The sequence below is a fragment of the Parus major genome, chromosome 1A (genome assembly GCF_001522545.3).
Source record: "Parus major isolate Abel chromosome 1A, Parus_major1.1, whole genome shotgun sequence".
Lineage (NCBI taxonomy): Eukaryota > Metazoa > Chordata > Aves > Passeriformes > Paridae > Parus > Parus major.
In genome coordinates, this window is record NC_031773.1 from 30,156,146 (window position 1) to 30,177,584 (window position 21,439).

At 36.5% G+C, this 21,439-nt stretch overlaps 2 long non-coding RNA genes across 3 annotated transcripts; one reads left to right on the forward strand and one right to left on the reverse strand.

The window, feature by feature from the left end:
• Nucleotides 1-409: 409 nt before the first annotated feature.
• On the reverse strand, nucleotides 410-13,593 carry LOC107205216. 2 transcript variants are annotated; one of them, XR_001521889.1, is made up of 5 exons: nucleotides 13,457-13,593; nucleotides 7,825-7,976; nucleotides 7,094-7,178; nucleotides 1,487-1,909; nucleotides 410-441 (listed from the first exon to the last, which is right to left on the reverse strand). It is a non-coding gene; the product is annotated as an uncharacterized LOC107205216 (long non-coding RNA). The 2 variants fall into 2 exon arrangements; XR_004497672.1 differs by having other exon boundaries at nucleotides 7,825-8,024.
• Nucleotides 13,588-20,740, forward strand: LOC107205217. The gene is made up of 2 exons (XR_001521890.1): nucleotides 13,588-14,190; nucleotides 17,903-20,740. It is a non-coding gene; the product is annotated as an uncharacterized LOC107205217 (long non-coding RNA).
• Nucleotides 20,741-21,439: the final 699 nt, after the last annotated feature.

Below are 21,439 nucleotides of genomic sequence, written 5' to 3' on the forward strand. Positions count from 1 at the left end.
TAAAGATTTTCTTTCGCAATGGTGTTTCATATTCATATTCTTTTGACCTTTTAGGATTAGCATTGCCTTTGAAGGAAGAGAGAGTCTAGTACATTTTCACAAAAAAATTCACGTTCACTGCTGGGTTTTTTATAACCACATTCTCAAGTTTTACAACTTCCCCTTTTAAAAGTTTCTCTTTTCTGCCTCTATTTCAAAGTGATACACTTGCTTTTTTCTTGTTCTTCCTTGCCTCCCACTTACACAAAAGTAATCTCTTTTCTAGTCCACAGTTATATACATTCAAATTAATTCAAAGGTACAGTGCGTTGATCACTCTTATAAATACCTTGGCTGATCTTGAGCTCTTCTCTTCTTCATTGTTTACTACTAATTGTTCTACGTATTGTAAAATCCAAAATTTGTTTTGAATAACAAGCCAAGCATGTTATTTGCCATTACCTGGAAGAGAAATACAGATAGAAGAAAGAGTATAAGGAAATTAATTGCATATATAATAACTGAGAAGTCAGCAACAGAACTGAAATGAACCAGGTTGTAGCAAGAAATGTAGATCAAGTGCAGTTTGTGAATTATAGTGAAAGATGTAAAACACAACAGAGATAAGAAAAACATTGGCATACATTTATAAATGTAATCTTAAAACAGCAATAATGTCTTTATACTGTATATATTTGTAAGGCAAATTTCTTTAAGAAGGAATATTTTTTTTAAATTTTTTTATCCCTTCTATATACTGCAAAGATTAAACATATACATAGATATTGTGTCTGTTTTTCCCCAGAGCAATTAATGTATTCAACGCATAAGAATATATCAAATCATTGGTATGCATGACGGAAATCAGACAGAATTATCTATGCCATATTATGGATGTTAATAAAATGTGCAAGATATGAGCCAGATTCAACTAGGCCAAAATACAACCTCTACATTAACATGTAAGCATTGACTGTGTATTTTAAAAGTTAGGAAGACCACTTAGCAGAGATTCCCATTTTGCTGGTATTCCTCTTACCATCCCCTCATGATTATTTTTTTACATGGCATAGATGGAGGACTTATTTTCAATTCTACTGAGCCTTGTACCTCAAAACATGTCTGCAGATGTGTGCCTGCATGTGAACGCACACGTATGGCTGCATCTCTGGAAATTCAAGGATGTAACAGACACATTTAACAGTCTTTTCCACTATTTTTACATTTAGCTTTTCTGATATGTAGATCATGGTTTGGATTTTCAGAAACCATTACACCGGACCTCCCTTAGGTATGGCACAGTTATTAAGATTTAAATGAAGGATTAACATCAAGACACCTTGAAAAAAGTCCTCCATTAAGATGAAAGGCATTTAAAACCAGAAGGATTATTCTACTATCAAATGCAATCTGTGATTTCCATGGAAATCTACTTTTAATTTCTCATTCAATTTACCAAGATTGAGCCCTAACTGATGCCATATAATCTGTTTCTCTTGGTACTTACTGGATTTTCAAATACATTTTTCTTGCTTTCTTCCATAGTTCTTACATTTCTTCTCTAAAAATTCTTCAAAGTTACCAAGAGCCTGCTTTTGATATGATGTCTATCAAAAGTCTTCACAACTCTTAGCTGGATAGAAGATTGTCTAAAAAACTAGGTCTCTTTCTTGTGAGGATTCCTATTTCCTGAATGCAAGTACCAGTTTCATTGAACTTCTAAAACAAAAGTGGAAAGGCTACAACAAAAGTGGAAAATTTCTAAGAAAAAAACCTGGAAATGCAGTGTTGCCTAACTGCAGTGTGCTGCTGCTCAAAAAATTAATCTTTTGTTCTTCAGTAGTCTGTGGCTTTGGAAGATTCCTGAGGTGAGTTCATTCAGGGCTGAGGATCCAGCACTTCTTCTGTTAAAACTCTTGGAGTGGCTTATCTGTAAAAACAGTGAGGTTCTGGACTTAAAACCCCAGGTCCCAGTGCTGCTGCAAGCACACCAGGAGTCCATAAGGGATGAGTATGGGAGATGTGACCTTGTTCCAGTGACAAACATTTCTATCTCACTTGGCTTTGTGGGAAATTTTCTTATATGGTTTAGTCCTGTACCCAGTATGCTAACAAGTACAGTTTTACCATATCTTTTTGGTTTTCTGTAGGCATCTATCTGTCTTTTCTTAACCAATTTTCAGTTTCCTAGATTTTAAAGGCAGTCACCCTCATTGTCTTGTTTACACTGCTTTGAACCTTCCATTTGTATATCATGCTTTAATGCTCTTTCTTTTCAGTTCACTGGCAACTTGCACAGGAGAAAAATCATACAACATATAAGCGTATTCCTGCTAAAAAAATTATGGTAGAAAGTCTGTACCTACCCTTTAATTGTATTCTAACTAAAAAATATTTTCCATGGATCTATCTTAGTCATGTGTGCTTATTACAAGAGAAGATAAGAAAATAAGGATTTCATTCCACATTTTCCCATTACATGATCTGGTGCAAGAAGTGACACTTTTCTTCCAGAGATAAAGTTACCATCTTGTCACTATCACACACAAAAATATAATCTGTCACAGGGAAATTAGTCCACCATTATGTTCTTTTCCACTTGAGTTTTAGCAGTAAATAAATTTAAACTTGAAGGGGAACCTTTTACATGTATGTATACCTTTGCTTGCTACTCATGATGGCTTTGCAGAGATACAATAGTTTTGAATAAATAGATAGACTGTCTTTTAGCTTATACATTTTCAATGGAATTGGAAGGTGCTTTCTGCTTATGAAGCTACCTGCAGGTACACGAACGTGAAGTTATACTATTAGTTACACGTGACTATGCACAGAGGGCTGGCTTCAACCCTCTGTCCCACAAGTGATCAGTAACTGAGAGATGGTTACATGTTTACCTGGAAAGCAAAATACCTAATTTTTTAACTATTTCTGACAAAATATTGGGTAACAATATAAAACATAAGCATTTTTCTAAAGAATGTTGACTGCTCTGTATTTCATATATTGTTTTACATTCATAAGAAAGTTATTTATCAGAAAAATAAACTTTATTTTCTTTTTTTTACAGCATAGACATTGACAAAATCAGTGCTGAGATATAGGCCTCTTTGAAGAGGACATTGTAGTTAAGAGGATGTTAATCTATGGCCTATAGGTTCCCCATAAGCATAGTTTATCTGTGGCTGTAATGCTAGAAGCTACATGCAGTTATAAGTGGGTGACATGATTCACATCCATAATAATTATGAAATACTATGCTAACTAAGGTATTTTTTGACAAAATTAGGCAGTTAGTACATCTAAGATCTCTTGGACTAGTCCTTCTTGGGTTTCCTATTTAATTACTTGTGAAATGGAAAAAAAGTTTAGAAATGCTGTCGTGATTAATGTGCAGAGCTGTCAGAGGAAAACAGGTCCTGATTGAGCTAATTGCTCTACTGATGGGTCTTAAAAGAGTGACACTGCTTCAAAACACTTATCATTGAGATAGTAATATGAAGAGAGTGAGGAAAGGAGGAAAGAAAACCCGTTGTTTAAATTTTAATTAAATTTAAACCTTTCATCTAAAATAAGGATGTAAGTAGGCTTTGTAAATGGTACCTCTGTTCTTTGAGATGCATTGAGATTCTTTCACTGCATACAAATCATTATGAAAGATAACTGGATATCAAGCATATATATACAACAGTTATAGTGGAAAGTAATTAACTTCTGATCTACTTCTAGATCATTCCCTCTCTTCTGCTTTTTTCTGGGTTCATCCCTAATTTCAGCTATCCCAGACTGCCTGTGTTCAGAAATCTTTCACAGAAAAAGTGAGTTGAAAATTGGTGATGATCGTGATATGTTGCTGGGTTAAAGTAGTCCTACAAATAGACACCAGCTCTGCTCTGACATAACTCTCCATTAGAGATTTGGAAAGAAAAGTAACATTATTAGTTAATTGTGAAATATCTATTTATTTGTCAGAATGAAGGAGACAAATCATCTGTGAAGCTGAAATTATATGTTTCCAGGAAAAAAGGAAATATATCATGTGGAAAACCTACTTATTTTCCAAGCTATTTTTATTTTACTTTCCTTTATTCACCTAGATGAGGAGAGAATCTTGCATTTGAAAGGTTCATCAGTAGTACCTAACCTGCATTTGACTTTAAGAGTTTCAAATAATTGAAAAGGCATCTCACAAACACCTGTGAACTTTGTAGTCAATAGCTTCCTGAGCAAAACTCTGCTTGATAATTGATTGCTCATTCTAAGCAACCATTCTCTGGAGCTGAAAGGAGAATCACTGTAGGATTCTTATAATGATAAACTATAAACAAACTATGAGAAACAACATTGAGTAAAACAAGATGAAAAAAACATAAACACCATCCTTAATATATTTAAGACAGATGATGAATTTGCAAATGTCAGTTAATACATATTTTTATTTGCTTTGTATTACTGTAGGCATTTAGTTGTTCTTCTAAAGGAAATATTTAGACCCTGATTCTGAATGATTTATGTAATGTTTTCTTTCCAAATCTAAAAAATGCTACCCCTAAAAGCCCAAAAGAATTCTCACTGCCAATGTTCAGCTGATATTAAGCTGCACAGTACTTAGAGTCAGTGGGCATTTGCATTTTGACAGTAAAATGTCCTCAGGGAAGTAAACCTCTGTTTCCAAATATGCATATCCATGCTCTCTAAATTTGATACTTATTAGTAAGAAAGGCCTTGGGCATTGTGAATAAGTATATGTGCATCGAAATCCACTATGCTTATGATGAGAGTTCTATTACGCTAGCAAAGCAAAAATTTGCATTTTCATGCAAGCTGCTCATGCAAGGACCAATTATGCAGCACAGTGGATTAAATCCATCTGGACTGCGTCCTTCTTTTTAAACTGGGGACCTATCCCCAAGGCTGGGACTACAATTGCCACAAATGCAGTGTATCCTGACATCTTTCTCTCACTAACGTGTAAAGAGCTTTAGTGTAAATATCTATAGCAAAATGCTTAACTTCAAGTAGGAGCATAAAGGTGAAACGGGATCTATTTTTGTTGCATTGCATCAGAACAGCTAAAGAAGCAGCAACTGAAAGACAGAAACACTGGTAAAAAAATATTTCAAATGCCCTCAGATATAACAATAATGTCATTGGAGGTATTCTGATTAGTGTTAAATATTATTACAGTGGTTTTTTTGAGAAAGGTCCAGTGGAAATCCACTGCTGGAAGACACTTAGGAAGCAGCAACACTGCATAACTAGAAGCTTCACCCCAGCTACATCTAAAATTACTGAGCTGGCTAAACCCTACTTTTCAGCTCTTTTGGTGCCTGACACATTGATCTCTTCTGGATTCCTGCCTGAGATGCTTAGAAATACCAGTGGCTATAATTTCAATTTTTTTTGCTAATCCAACCTATGGTGCTATATTCTACAGAATAAATTTTTCATTGATATTATGCAAGTCAATAAAAAGACTGGAGGATAGTCTATCTGGAGAACATGGAAAGATGTTTAAATCTTTCCCTGTTTCTAGTATATTTTATATTATCTTGAGAAAATCAGTCCATTAAACTAAGAAAATTCACAACTAAGATTAAATAGTGGATATCCTCAAGAGCACATATTTTACTTTATTCTTTCTCCATCAATAACAGTTGTGATATGAATTATATTTTCTACCTTCAGAGCACTCTACGATGATTTATTTAGTGCAAGTTAAACTGTGAATCTTTCTTAAACACACTTTTCAAGCTTTAGTCTCCATAATTTGCACCAAATAGGCAATGGTTGTTAAGAAACAAAGAGCTAATATTAGCATCCCTTTGAAAGGTTGCATACCACCGAGGCTTCATTATCATGGCAAAAATGTTTTAAAAGTAAACATAAATAATGCAAAAAGCATTGATCAAAATCTGATCTAATTTCACCAAAGGATTCTTTACTGCAGTAGTCTTCTAAAAGTCAAAACCACAGACTACCATTCAACAGGTATGTATTGAAACCTTACCCTTAAATTAGTATCTTGTATATAAAAATAATAAAAAATGCACACTAATCCCTCCCCCTAAAAGCTAAACTCAAACAAAATATAGAAAATAAATTTTATGTTGCATATTTCTCAGTTCTTACTCATAAGACTCATTAACTCACAAATAAATAGTTATTGTTATAGGGAATTTAAAAATTATGATTTATATGTAGTTTTTGGTTTAGCTGTATTCACAGTTGTTGCATTAAGAGTTAACTGGCATTTACAAGAAAACCTCATAATACTTTAAAAACATGCTTAAAGTAGCTTTCAGTTTAGGAATGACAGGAAATATGATCCTGTTGCACAGTCAGATTGAAGACTGGGCTCACATAACCTCACAGTTTTCTACAAATGGAGGTGATGTTGCCAGTAAGCCAAGAAAGAAGTTAAAAAAGCAGCTTTGTAGTATCTACAGGTGAATATAAATAGAGTTTAGAACAGTGAAAGAAAATTTTTTTTCTGTAATCTTCATCTCATTTATAAATTGGCATCAGAGACACCCAAACTCCAGAAGTAACTCAGTGTAGTCTTGGTTTTTAGAGAAATTAATTATACAGTTGTAACCTCCAAATATGTTCACCTATTTGTCTGTTAATTCTTCTGGTAAATTTAATGGTGTAAAATATGTTCAAGTAAAAAATACAGTAATTTTTTTTCACTACATTTTAATTAATTTCACTTCTGGATCTGAAGATAGCATTTAGCATTTTAACAGTAGATATGAAAGTGTGTTACAGAGGAGGTTAGTATTGTTTCTATTGAGTCATAGATCAGAGCTTGAAAGGTCTTCTGGCTGAGTCTGCACATCCAAGGCAGGATCAGCTATAACTAACCCACCCAAGACACATATTCATCTAACCTGTTCTAAAATATCTTCAGTGATGCAGAGTACATACCTTCCCAGACAACCTACTCAATTGCAGACCTGTCTTCAAAGCTGACATTCTTTTTAAATACCTCCCACAGTCATTTTTGATGAACTCCAAGTCCATTACTTTGTACCCAGGAAAAAAATAATAAATTATTCCCATTCTCTTTCAGCTCCCTTTTACACATTAGAAGACTCCTATCATATCTCACCTTAGTCTTTTTCTGTCTAGACAAAGCAAATCCAGTTTTTCCAGTGATTTCTATTGATCACCTCTGTTACTCTTCTGTAGACTGTCTGCAAATGGAAAATATCCCTCTTTAACCACAACCTGAAACTTTATCTTCTACCTAAGGTACTGATGCTAATGGGTAGAATGAACAGAATAGCTAATATGTTTCACAGACCTTTCTTCTATTTGTAAATGAGGAATTCTTTTGTAGCAAAGTCACATCATTAACTAAATTGGAATCATGTATAGATCATTTGCTCATTTGTGGAAAGGAGTAATCTGTTGGAGATCTAACCGTGTCTGTCGCTGTGTATTAGGTTTAAGTGCAGGTCATTCCCTTTTGTTTCTCTTTAGGTATTGAGGAAAAAAAATACTAATATTTTCCTTTTATGGGGCATGAAACTGAAAAATATACTGTGCCCACAGAACATTGATTAAATACTCTTAAATTTTAAATAATTAGCACCAAATAAGTTCAAATAATTAAGACTCAATTGAAGTTTCACCTAAATAACTATAAGGATAAACTAAAGAGAGGGGCCTAGGGCTCAAAATCAGGAAGTGGTCAGGTTCAGTAAGCTCAATTCAAAACTACAGCAATCCTGTCTCAACTGGTAATTTTGCACATGTTCATATTTGATCTAACTGTAAATGTGAGGTACACCTAATATAGGTAAATACCTATATTTAAATGGGATTGGAACATCTTACCACCAGTTAACAGAAGAGTTTCTCTTCACTCCCTTCACAGCTGATAAAGGGCAGGTTGGTGTACAGAATTCCAGAAAGAATTGAACTCGTGTTCTGTAAGTATCTTGGATCAAATTGTCTGCACTTTGGAGACATTTATGTCTTCTCACTGGCTACAAAATCAGCCAAACAGTTAAGCCAAACCTCTCTATTCATCTTCTCTAGACAAGAGACACATAGATTAGTGCAAGAGATTAGTATTCAGTAAAGCAGAAGTATACAATTTCTGACATAGTCTCATATAGCAGGAACTAGCACAGGGATGCCTTCCACTGGACCAGGTTGCTTAAAGCCCCGTCCAACCTGGCCTTGAGCACTTCCAGGAATGGAACGTGCACACCTTCTCTGGACAACCTGTTCCAGTATCTCAGAGTGAAGAGGTTCTTCCTAATAGCTCATCTAAATCTACGCTTTTCAGTTTAAATGTCCAATAAGCATTGGCTGGCTCTCCTCCTTTCCCAGATGATGAAGATTATAATAAAGACAATCAACTATGATGGAGATAGACTGTTTAATTATGTTATAACGATGATCTAATTAAGTTTATCTGAGAAGGAACACATTTTGTTCTTTTGTTTTCTTCTTGAAGTTTGAAACCTTGTTTTGCCCTGCCAAAGTTTCAAAAGCTTTTCTTTATAGTTAAAAGTTAATGAACTTCTTTTTTTTACTTGAAAGCTGAGGTCCTTATATATCTAAGACCTAGCCCTGTATGAAAAAAATAATAATATTTCCACAAGTAGCCACCTTGATTTCTTAGAGCTCAAAGTCATTAAGCTCTAGAAAGTGAGAGGTCACAATGCCAGAAGCAAAAGTAAGACATGAAAAGACAATGAAACATTTATATAAAGCTACCCTGAGTAACTCAAAAATAAGGAACTAAAATAAAACTTATTTTAATAAATTTGTCTATTGACAATATAATTTTTTTGCCCATTTCTATTCAAAACAATCAAATAATCCACATTTTATTAGATTAAAAAAAACCATGTTCTGATAAGATTAATTGTTCATTATAGAAACACTGCCTTCTATATGTACCACACTTTAGAAATCAATTACAGCAAATGGATTTTTACAGTGAGTTTCAATTTGAAAGATTACTTTTGAACATCCCCACAAAAGAATTCTCTGCAGTACCCTGCATTATGCAAAATACATCTTAATTTTGTAGCTAGGATTTCATTTAAATCCTTGGAGATACACAAATTTCTTTGTTTACTGGCAAATATTCAGATTTATGCATTTAGATAGATTCCCAGGTTTCCCCAACCTTTAAAACAATTCTGAATCATCAATTTGTAGCTGCTATAGGTTCATAAGTCCAAAGCTAGAAGTTCATTGAATAGAATTTTATTTTTCAGACAGAACTTTAATCTATTTTCAAAAGATAAAACCCCCAGATCTACACGCAGCTTAGTAATCATGGCAGTTAATTAATTATAATTATGCTATGCCAGTTAATTATAAGTATTTACTTTGTACTGCACGCAGCTCACTGGCATTCAATGATACTATTAAATGGTTGATACTGATGACCTGGAATTCTGACTTCCACACAATAATGATAGCATTTTTCCTCCTAAGTCAAGGGATATTGAAGTTTAGTGATAGGAACTTGTATTCATGAAACAAAAGAAAATTAAAAGATATCTACTTGAGAATCACAATAGGCAACTGTGCTGCTGTTCAAGATCAGAACTAAATATTCAGCAGTGACAGAAGGATAAACTCAGTGTTTTTCATGCTTGAATTTTTTATTTAGACTATTCGGATGTGTTTTACACTTTTACTTGAAGAAGCTCAGTAAAATAGGCCTTCAGATCACTCCTCAATGACACTCTCACCTTTGGCTGATTGATTCAAGGAATTTTGTATCATATTAATTACATATTTAAGAAATTAAATGTTTTTCTTTCAAAGGGTCATTATTTTTCTTTTCAAGTTGAGTGAAATCTATAGCTGTGAGAACTAATGGAAATTTAGCAAGACTTGATAAAATGCATTCCTGATTTACCCATGTTACCTTTATATTTAAAGCAAAGAAATTACATGGTTGGGTCTCCTTAGAACTGAAGCAATAAGTTACTAATCTTTGAAAAAAGCCTTATGGAAAATAAAATAAGAATTATATTGTTTTGGGTAAAAAGCAAGACAGAAAAAAAGAGAATGCTTTGATTTTCTATTTAGTAACTAAAGAGTTTAATTTACTTATTTTTCTTTCCACTCCATTTTTTTTACTCTAGGCTTCTCTCATTTTCCAAACAAAAGGAGGGAAGTGCAATTTCCGCCTGTAAGTTGGAGCATGTGAGAGGTCAAAGAACTTGCTCAGACTATCAGTTCTATCAGTTACTCATTATCAGACTTAAAAAGATGGAAAATAAAAGAGGAAAACAAAAAAAAGGAAACTCCCCAAACTCCCACGATTTTTAATTTAATTTTTCAAATGTGATATGCAGATCAAGAACAACGTTATTAGCATAAGGAAATAAATTATTCTGTATTACTGCATTCTGCTTTGGGCAGGTAAAAGGTTCACACATATGGAAAGGGCTGGGATTTGATGAGATCATCAGCTTGTTTTGAAACCTGAACACCTAAAATATCTTACAGAAGAAGATGTCTGATGACTGTCATTGTCACATTCAGGGAACTGTTTATCAATCTTATTCTCATTCAGAAAAAAATCTTCTGTTCTTCTATTATCAGCCTTTGCTGATCCTTGCAATCTTTGCAAAATGTTAAACACACAGTTTGGGTACAGGTAATAATAAAAATAGTTTAAAATAATAAGACATGTGCGTGCATATATACCGCTCATCAATATTATATGCTTATAAATCTATAAAGCTTAACATTTAAATAGGGAAAAAACCTTAATAAGCCTTCCAATATTGATCTTATTTCTAAGCTAAACAAGGAATTTATTTATATATTTTCTTGTCACACCTAAATAACTCATCTTCATGTGAAGTCATCCTCCCTCCTCTCAGTTTCAGTTACACATTTAAGTTCTCATGGCAACTATAAGAAATCTTCAGGGAGAAGAGAATTCTTCCTCTGTTGTAATCAGCTTATTTTTGTTTTGGATAGTTTTCTCTTAATTGATGTTGACAACTGTTTTTTTTCCTGTGCCATTTTTTGTTGCAATCTATATAAACTGTTTTTAAAAATGCAACTTACTGTGTGCTTAAAAAAAGCACTGAAAACATGTTAATGAGTTCTGAGCCTGGATATTGCATGAACTTGCACTCTATGAACTTTTTATTTAAATTTCTATTCCTAATCACCAGATAAAATGACTGGAAAAAACATCTTGGGTCATCTATTTAAATCTCTTTGCACATGACAGATTTTTTTTTTCACTGCTAGTCTGTCTTCTGGAGGTGTGCATGTGGGTGAACACATCAACACATATAATATATACACAAGTATAAATATTCTTACAATTTAATGTAATCCTCTGATAACTTTCTCTCTGGACATCATTTAATTGCCAAATTTTTCTTAATGCTAAAAAAATAATAGTCATACGTAGGTATTTTTTTTTGTCCATCCCAAGTCCAGTATACTCCTCCTGACTGTATACACACTACCTCTCACTTTTGAAAAATGATGTTCAAACAGAATTCTAAGATAGTGTGACTGTATCATCTCTTACATACTGAAACATGACTTTCCTTCCTCCTCAGCTCCATAAACCACGGTTTTTAATCACCTAACAGGGAAAACTTACGACCTATCTGAGACCAGCCTGGTCATGAGACTGCTGAATTACTCTGAAGAATCAGACCCTATCCTCAGTTTGCAGATGTGAATGAGGAAGGCCTCCTCACAGAAATTGTTGTTGCAAATTCATGAATAAATATATACATGAATAGCTTTGGTAGAAAACCAAAGTCAGGAAGAGGTTTGTAAGGTTTGCCATTATCAGGAATGGCCAAAATTCTTATTACAGATTATACTATAGGCTTTGCAGGACCTAAGGGCATTTTTACAGACACAAGAAATCTTTTAGAGACTATGATTGTGCACAGACATTCAACTGCCTGGGACTCTCATTTCACCTCCCCAGCTTTCTACAGATTTCAAATGTTAATGACTGCAAGTAATAAAACTACTTAAGAAATGTAATTTTCATGTACTGTCTTGGAAGAGGACGGTAACCTGTTCTATTAATCCTTTACTGAAATTCAAGTTTTGCTTAGCTATAGGATAAAGCAGCTTCAGAAAAGATAATATTATTAAAAGAACACTCTTTTAATAATACCAGTATTCACAGACTACTGGGCTCAATGAGTTCACTACTCAGAGTTCAGGAGATTTAATTGTCTTGCATTTTCAGTCCTTTTTCTGAGCCTTTTATAAGCTACGAACTCTATTTAAAAAGGAATCATTCCATAAATTATGCAAATCGACAGTATCATAAAGCTCACTTAAAATTGCACTGTAAATGGTAATATAGGAATTTTATAACTAGACAACTTTATTTGAAAGCTAAATATTCTAATCATGTATTGTTTGAAGCATCTTTTTTTTTTTTTCCTTTTAAAACTAAATATTAGAAATTTGAAAATTGCACTGTTAATAATAGTATTATCCTCTATCAGGATAATATAGCAATCAAGACTGATTATTTAACTCCGAAAGTAATTAAGTGTTTAATCAAAAATGTGTCAACTTTGAGATGCTTTCATTTGGTTTGTTGTTTAACCTCAAGCTTGAAGCCAGATAGCCTCTGAAATCATAGAATCACAGGACCACAGAAAGGCTGAAGGTGGAAGACACCTTCTGTGGGCCAGCTGATCCAACACCCTGCTTAAGCAGGGACACCTAGAGCTGGTTTCCCCGGACCATTCTGGACAATCTGTTCCAGGGATCAGTGTTTCCTGAAGTTTAACAGATGCTTCTGTGTTTGAAGTGAGGCTCATTGCCTCTATTCCTGTCACTGGACACATCGGAAAAGAGTCTGGCTCCCTCTTTAAACTGTCCCTTCAGGTGTTTGTACACATTGATAAGATCCCATAGAGCCTCAACTCTCTCGGTCTTTCATTAGATTGGAGATATTCCAGTCCCTTAATCTTTTTAGTAACCCTTTGCTGGGTCTGCTGAAGTAGGTCCATACCTCTCAGTCAAGGACTGGACTCAGTGCCACACCAAGGCTTAATAGAGAGGAAGGATCACCTCCCCTGACATGCTGGCAGTGCTATTTCTAATGCAGAATTACATTCTTTCATTGCTACATAACAAAAGAAAAATAACTCAGGTCCTGAAAGGCACCCTCAGAGTGCTTTGTTTCATGTGAAAGGTTTGTTTAAATTCAAATCATAATATATAATCAAACTTCAAAATGATGGTTTACTTTTCTTTAACTTATTTTCATTTATGAACAAATTACATTTAAGCATACAGTTTTGGAATGCTTCTGGTGAAGAAAACTACTTCTTCTTTTGATGTATTATGGAAAAAAAGTCTAGTCACAACTATGAAAAGCACTAAATCATATATTTCACATAACAAAGAAATGCTGATACATGTAATATATTAATTTCCAACAAAAAGTGTCGTCTAACAGTAGCAGATATGTTGTACTTACTACCACACAGTTTTCCCTTTTCCTTCCAATCTCCTCAGCCTCTGCTGGTGGTTTAGTTCTCAGTTATTCTCTTGGCTCTTGTATTGGTTTGGCACAGCCTGGTTTTTGGAAGCAGGGTGAGCCACAGAGGCGGCTCCTGCGAGAAGCTGCTGGAAGCTTCCCCCGTGTCCTCCAGAGCCAATGGCTGATGGCTCTGAAGGTGCTGCTGGGCCAATGGGAGAGGCTGGTAACGCCTCTGTGATGACATATTTAAGAACAAAATCAGAACAAAGTTAGGGTTTTGCCTCCGGTCAGAGAAGATCAGGAGGTGGGAATGTGTGAGGGGAGCAACATGGCAACACCAAGGTCAGTGGAGAAGGAGGGGAGGAGGTGTTCCAGGCGCCAGAGCCGAGGTTCCTCTTCAGGCTGTGGTGAGACCATGGTGAAGCAGCTGTGCCCTGCAGCCCGTGGGGAAGGTGCCCAAGCCAGAGCAGGTGGATGCCTGGAGGAGGCTGTGATCCAGGGGAGGACCCCGTGGAGAGAGGGGGTCCCTGCTTTCCCTGCTGGAACAGCCTGTCCTTGGAGGACTGCATCCTGTGGGAAGAGCTACGTCGCAGCAGTTTTGGACTGTCTGCCCATGGAAGGGGCTCATGCTGCAGCAGGTGCCTTTTGGCTGCTGCTTGTGAGAGTGGACCCACACCAGAGAAGTTAACAGAGAGCTGTCTCCTGTGGGAGGGACCCCACGGTCTCACAGGGTAAGGACTGACTCCTCTCCCGGAGTAGCGGAAGAAAATCTCAGTGATGAGCTGACCAAACCCCCATGTCCTGTCTCCCCACACTGTCGGTTGGAAGGAAGGGAGGGGCTGGGGGAAAAAGTGTTTAAGGGCTTATTTTACTTCTCATTATCCTACTCTGATTCTGTTAGTAGTAAATTTCACTTTACAACTGAAGTTGAGCCTGTTTTGCCCTTGAAATATTTCTCTGGTCCTTATCTCACTCATGAAACATTTGAGTTTCATGAAACTTTTTTTTTCCCTTTTCCCTCCTCTGCCTGGCTGTGGAAGGGAGGGTGAGCAAGCGACTGTCATGAGTGCCTGGCATTGGGCCACCATTAAACCACAACAGCTCTTCATTGTGGTTCCACAGATCACAAGGTCTTTTTCTTCCCATTGACTCTGTGGCATATTCCCTATCAGTTTGCTCCTATCTTCCTATTTACTGAGCTTCCTTATCTTGTACCCCTAGCTTCTCTCTTCTTTCTGTTCTTGTATGGTAGCTTTTCTTAAATTCAGCCTTTTTTTTCATCTTGACCAGTTGGAACAAGTGGAGCAGTAATATTAGAAAGCTTCTCTAGTGTAGCATAGGGTTAGAAAACCATCTTTTTGTGCACTAAAAGCGTAACAGGCTTTGGGAGTCTCAGTTTGGTAATGATCCTGGTGTGCTAAGAACTGTGAGGGGATGAGGTGTGTTTCGCAAGGATCAAACCATCTGAGAAGCAGTGGGACAAAAAGTCAGTCTCTACTTAACATATGCAAACCAAGTTTGGAGAAGTACACAGTGCTTCTGCTAATGACTCTAGTGCTTTGTCAGAGAATCACAGAATATTCTGAGTTAGAAGGATCATCATCCATTAATAAGGATCGTCAAGTCCAGCTCTTAGAGGAATGACCCATATAGGGATCAAAACCACAACCTTGGTGTTATTAGCATTACGCTTCAACCAACTTGAAAAATTCAACACCCAGAGAATAATTTCCTTCCTCTATAATAAGACTGCCAAATGCACTGGTTCTTCTCAAGAATTCTGTTTTTTCTTTGGAACATGGGCAGAACTCACCTTCTTAGCAGCAGCTGATCAAATTTTACCGAAAAAATGTGACTGCACATTGTTGCACTTAGCATAAACTTCGTGTTCTTTCTGGTTTTGTGCAAAATGACTTAATTTTAACAAATTCAGCGTGCAAATAAAAGCTAATATTACTAAATGTAATTTTTTAAGCTTATATTCTTAAAACAATTATACAGAGAATGAAACTTTATTTTGCAATGATTTCTTACCTTTCATAACATTTTTTTCTCATCAAAGCAAAATATCTTTTGGGAAATATTCAGCAGAAAGGATTTCTTGCATTTTTTAAAATACAAATAATGCCTTCAGTTTGGACAGAATAAAGAAAAATTAATAAAAGTGTTCTATATGGTGTTCAGTAATGACTTCTGATGAGAAATAAATTCACACTTTTCAATGCTCTTGGTTGCGGATAGAGGAAATGCAAATTCAAGTATCTAATCTTGTATCAGAAGGGTCTGATATGAGAAATTCTTCACCTCAGGAGAAGTGACATCAGAGTAGCTCAATACTCAGGATGAATGCTTGGGTCCTCTGTCAAATAAGACACGGTAATCTCTTCCTTATAATTCAATTGAAATTTCTAAAAATCAATAACATCTTTCAAAGAATGGAATTCTGATTTGATTACAAATGCTCTGATGTGGCTTTTTTTTTTTTTTCTTTTTGATTATGGTTGTGCTATTCTTCCTCTTATGAGAACACAGATCAATTCCTCTCGGAATACTGTGGAAGAATACCCCTCTCTCACAGCCATAGTCATGTTCATTTCTGAGTGAACAAAAGGAGGATTTATTTGAGTTCAACAGAATGTAGAAAAAGAAAACAAAAAATTAAATAGCTGAATTGTGCCTTTGAATAGGGCAGAAACTTCTCTTATGAGCCTAACACATCATGTAGGTAAGCCTTTATCTGATTCTTCTGAAAGCTTTAGTGACGATAATTGGATGAGTAGAAATGTGAATGAAATTAAACCCTTCCTTTCCAGTGCCTTCAGTCTCTTCACAAAATGGCAAAGGAGAAGATGCAAAACTGGACTTGTAATCCATTATTTTTCTTCCTCAAGCATTGAGCTCTTTCTTACTAATTGTGTTCTAAAATTTGGAATCCTCCCCCACCACATTCCACCTTATTTCTAACAGTTAGACAGTATCAACGCTAAGATATTCTCAAACTGGGGAATACTGATACTTTCAGAAAATTCCATCCAATGAAATTTAGAAGAACAAATTGTGAAAGAATTGAAGGCAAATGTGAAAGATCTGCATACATATAAGTAACTCTTGGACAAAACATGGACCAGATAAAGTCCTGAGGCCCCTTTCAACTCTATTTGTAAAGAAAATGAAGTAAGCTCCTGATTCTTTCTTACTTTTAAATGGTATTACTTTTTTTGCAATGTGGGCAAAATAATATTTTCTCAGCCAAAGATGAAAACCTTAACTGTCAGAAAACAAAAGCATAGAATTTCAACCTTTTAACATAGAAAATCAGATCTGTTGCTGATATGTTAATCAGTCCTTTTTTATTCGGAGTAAGGACTGTTGGGCTGATGAATAAATGAACTTTTATGTACCTCAGTGGCCTGTCAGTTTGGTAACAATCTTGTCAATGTCCTTCATTGAGCATTTGCAGATCCAAAACCTGTCTTAAGTGTTCTGTTTGCCAGAACTCTGTCCAAATGAAATTCAGTATTGTCAAAGAGAAATTAGTTTCTTACCCTTACACATGCCAATACATAGTTACAGGTGCAATATTGTAAAACAATAGTCAGTGGTGCTGCTGTGGTAACCTGTAAATGTTCAGGAAGAAGAGTGCTTTTCAAACTGGTGGAAGGGTTACTTTTCCAGCTGCTTATTACCACACTGCCAGATCCGCTCACTATGAACTATCACTCACCTAAACTTCTCAATAGAACTGTTCATGTCAAAATTGCAGTGAAATTGAGATGGGCTAAGATAATGGGTATAAATACAAGATTTTTCCTAAGAGTGAACACTGAAGCTGTCTTGGCAGCAGCAATGCTGACATTTCAAAGTGATAGTAAATTCTGCCTGGGAGTCAGGGTGGACAGAGGCAGTGATCAGCAGATGGATGTGTCCATAAGGTAATGTAGAACTAGAAAAGGATGTGTGTTCAGAGTGTAATGGTACACCATCCTAATGCAAACAGTGGGTTTCTTTCCATTTTTGTTCACCCTTGGCTTCTCCAAGATTGTACTTTCTCTTTGCTGAATCACTGTGTACTGAGACAGACAGCCATAGTCAGTGACTTCAAGAGAAATGTTTTAATCGTGGTTAATCTATGATTCATGTTAGGTTTATACAGTCTCAGATCATCTGGGAGGTTTAGGCAGATTTTCCATTGTATGAGTGTAGAATTAACAGGACACAAAACTTTTACCTGAGATTATCCTTATATACTGGTAACTTACTGATGGTTACAGGAAGCTGGGTCTGATGTCTTCTTGTAGTAATACCTACTGAATTTTGTGTCATGATCCTGGGCTGGGAAAGTTAGTTTCTATCAAATGAGCACTTCACTAATGTGCTATTACTTCATCTTGCAGAAAAATGCCAGATTTAAACATTTCTGGACAACAATTTTTTTTCTTCCAGAGCCTAATTCAGGGAGTGGAGTCCTGTCCCTGGATCCATTAACACTGACAGACAGGATGGAGAGATGGAAGAGGAGAACATCATCCAGATTTTGTAAAAGTAACAGAAACTTATGTTAACAGAAATTCTTTCACTGGCTGGAGTGAACTAGCTTGGAAGATTGCAAATTCAAAAGGAGGGAGCTCTTCTCCATCTCATTTTTCTTTCCCTCAGTCCTGTCTCTGCAGTCCTTGCTCAGCTCACCTTGATGTTTTGCTGGAGCTTTTGTGAATAACTTCATTTCAGCATCTCAGCAAAAATGCTTACAAAACTGTAGACCAACTGTAGCTTATCAGCATTTTGCCAGGCTGATAAATAGAATTGGCTCAGCAAGGTATCCTCAAATCCATGTAACACAAGGGAGGGGAGGATTCAGACAAGAAGCAGGGGAATGGACAGTGGAATTGTCACTTTTGCTAGCAGAAAGTTACTCAGGCATCTTTGCTGCTCAGAGGAATGTAACAGAAAACTTAAAAAAGGTGTCACTGCTCCTTATCATCTGGGAGATCATCCAAGTCCCATTAAAATAATTAAGTTTCCAGACTTGTCTTAATGATGCCTGAATCAGATGTTGTATAAACAGACTGGTAAGTCACTACAAAAACTTAGTTTACTAGAAACAAATAAGCCAACTCTGATCTTTGATATGGGTGTATATTATTCCAGAATTGTAAATATTTAGGAATCGAATACACACCCTAAATTTAAAAAGCACTTCTTATGTACCTATTTTCCCACAGAGAGTAAAAGCTAGCAATTCCCAGGAGCTATCTTGGGATTTGGACCTGATTCCAAATCAGGTAAGGAAGACAATACACTGGCACGTCTGAGCAGGGATCTGTTGGTCAAATTAAAGGGAAAGAAGAAAATACATAGGTAGCTGAACCTAGGATGGTGATCTGGGACAAGTATAGAGATGAAATATAGTTGTGAAGGGATGGGAAGAGGGAGGCCATAGCAAAGATGGAATTGAACCTTGCGAAGGACTCAAAAAATAATAAAGGTTTCTACAGATATGTTAACCAGAAAAAGAAGGTCAGAGAAGGTGTAGAAGCTTCATGAACAGTGCTGTAAAACTCGTAACAACAGATGAGGAGAAGGCTGATGTACTCAACAATTTTTTGGCCTCAGTTTTCAAAGTCAGACTCTCTTCCCAAGCCTCTTAAATGGGTGCCAAGCAGGATAGGGACTGGAGGAACAAAGAGTGTCCCACTGTAAGTGAAGATTAGGTTCATAACCTGAGGAACTTGAATGTTCATAAGTCTCATGAGATGCATTCTAGAATCCTGAGGAAATAGGCTGATGTAGTTGCCAAACTATTCTCTGAGATGCTGGAAGTGACATGAGAGTCAGATGAAGTCCCAGGTGACTGGAATAAGAGAAATATTGTACCTATCTTTAAACAGCGTAGAAAGGAGGAGTCTGGGAACGACCAACCCGTCAGCCTCACCTCTGTCCCCAGGAAGATGATGGAATAGTTCCTCATAGAACCTATGCTAAGACACGTGCAGGGCAGGGAGGTGGTTTAGGACAGTTAGTACAGCTTCACCAAGGTAAAATCCTGTCTGAACAACCTTCTAGGATGGAGTCACTGGATGAGGGAAAGGTAAAGTTGCATTTATCTGGACTTACGTTAAGCCTTTGACATGGTCCCCTGCAAAATCTCTCTTTCTAGATTGGAGAGAGATGGATTAACAGGTGGACTGTTAGATGGACAGGAAGGTGATCAGATGGGGGCAGCCGGAGGCTGGTGGTCAGCATCTCAGAGTCCCAGTGGCCATTGGTGACAAGTATCCCTCAGGGATCCATATTGGACAAGTATTATTTAGTACGTTCATTAATGACATAGACAAAGCCATTTGGTGCACTCTCAGCAAGTTTGCAGATGACACTGAGCTGAGTGGTGCAGTTGATAACCAAGGGATCCGACCCAGCCAGCATGGGCTGTGGCCATTGGGGCTGACTGACCAGCTTGGTATTTTATGACGGGTGATTTGTCTAGTGGGTGGGGGAAAGGCTGTGGATGTTGCCTGTTTGGACTCCAGCAAAGCCTTTGACACTGTCTGCTGCATCATACTCTTAGAAAAGCTGTCAGCCCACAGTTTGGACAGTGCCATTCTTTGCTGTGTTAAGAACTGGCTGGATGGCCAGGCCCAGAGTGTGGTAGCAAATGATGGTAAATGGTGATATGGAATCTAGTCACTGGAGAAAAGCACCTTTTCTTAGACAAAGGAGATGTTCTGTTATGCTCCTGCCCCTAAAAATTTCCATAGTAAAATCTACTTGGCACTTATCTCGATTGTACTATAATGTAATTTGTATTCATCCAAACTCAACATTTATTATTGAAGATGGCAGCTACTGCAATTCAAAACTATGTAAGCTAATAATTTTAAATGCGATATTTCATGTGTTTAATGTATGAAAACCCTATTATTCATCAATTTGGCGTGTTTTTGTAGTAATAGTCACTTTAGAAGTTATTGTAGTGTTATTAAATGTTATTATGTGTTTTAAAACTGTTGTTAATTTAATCCTATAAATAATTTAAGGAAATAAAACTTTCCACATCTAAAAATATGGAGAGTGAAGCTAGTAATTTAGTCAGTGCCTTTATTCAGTTTCCTATCAAATTCTGCTTCCATTTACTTGTGCAGCTGTTCCTTCTGTTCCTTCCCTGTTCCTGCTGTACTATGAATTTCTGTACATTTCTTGTTCAAAGATTAGGACTAGTAGTTTTGGATGCCTCTCTGTATGCATTTAGTATATGAAGTAAAATAAAATTTTCAGTACGTGAAACCCTCTGGCACTGTTAAGTTGATCTCTGAAGGGTAGTACTGAATGCGTTCCTGCCCTAGGAAATGTGTATTACTCTTGAATTCATGTCATCTATCTCTAATGAGGTAAGACAATGAAAAATGAGGATGTCTTTGTTCTGATGGGAACTCTCTTCATCTTTTAATGTCACTGTAGTTCCATATTGAACAATTTGAAGCAATCCCAGTTCTGTGACACAAGTTTTCCCTTCTTTTTAGCTAGGAAAAAAAAAATCCTTCCACTAAGATAAACTCCATAATAAAATTGATCAAATTTTTTTTCCCCTCAGATTATTGTAGACTCATAGAATCAATTAGGCTGGAAAACACATCTAAGATCATTGAGTCCAACAGTAACCCAGCACTGTCAAGTCCGCCACTAAACCATGTGCCTGACTGATGGATTTTTCAAATACCCCCAGGATGCTGACTCAACCACTGCCCTGGGCAGCCTGTTCCAATGCTTGACAACCCTTCCCTAGTGTAACCTGAGGACATTTTCTCTTGTCTTGACATTGCCTGGGAGAAGAGGCTGACTCCCACTTTGCTGGTACCTCCTGTAAGGTAGTTGTGATAAAAAGAGTGATAAAGTCTCCTCCCAGCCTCCTTTTCTCCAGGCTAAATAACCCCAGTTCCCTCAGCCACTCCTCATCAGACTTGTGCTCCTGCTCCCTTTCCCAGG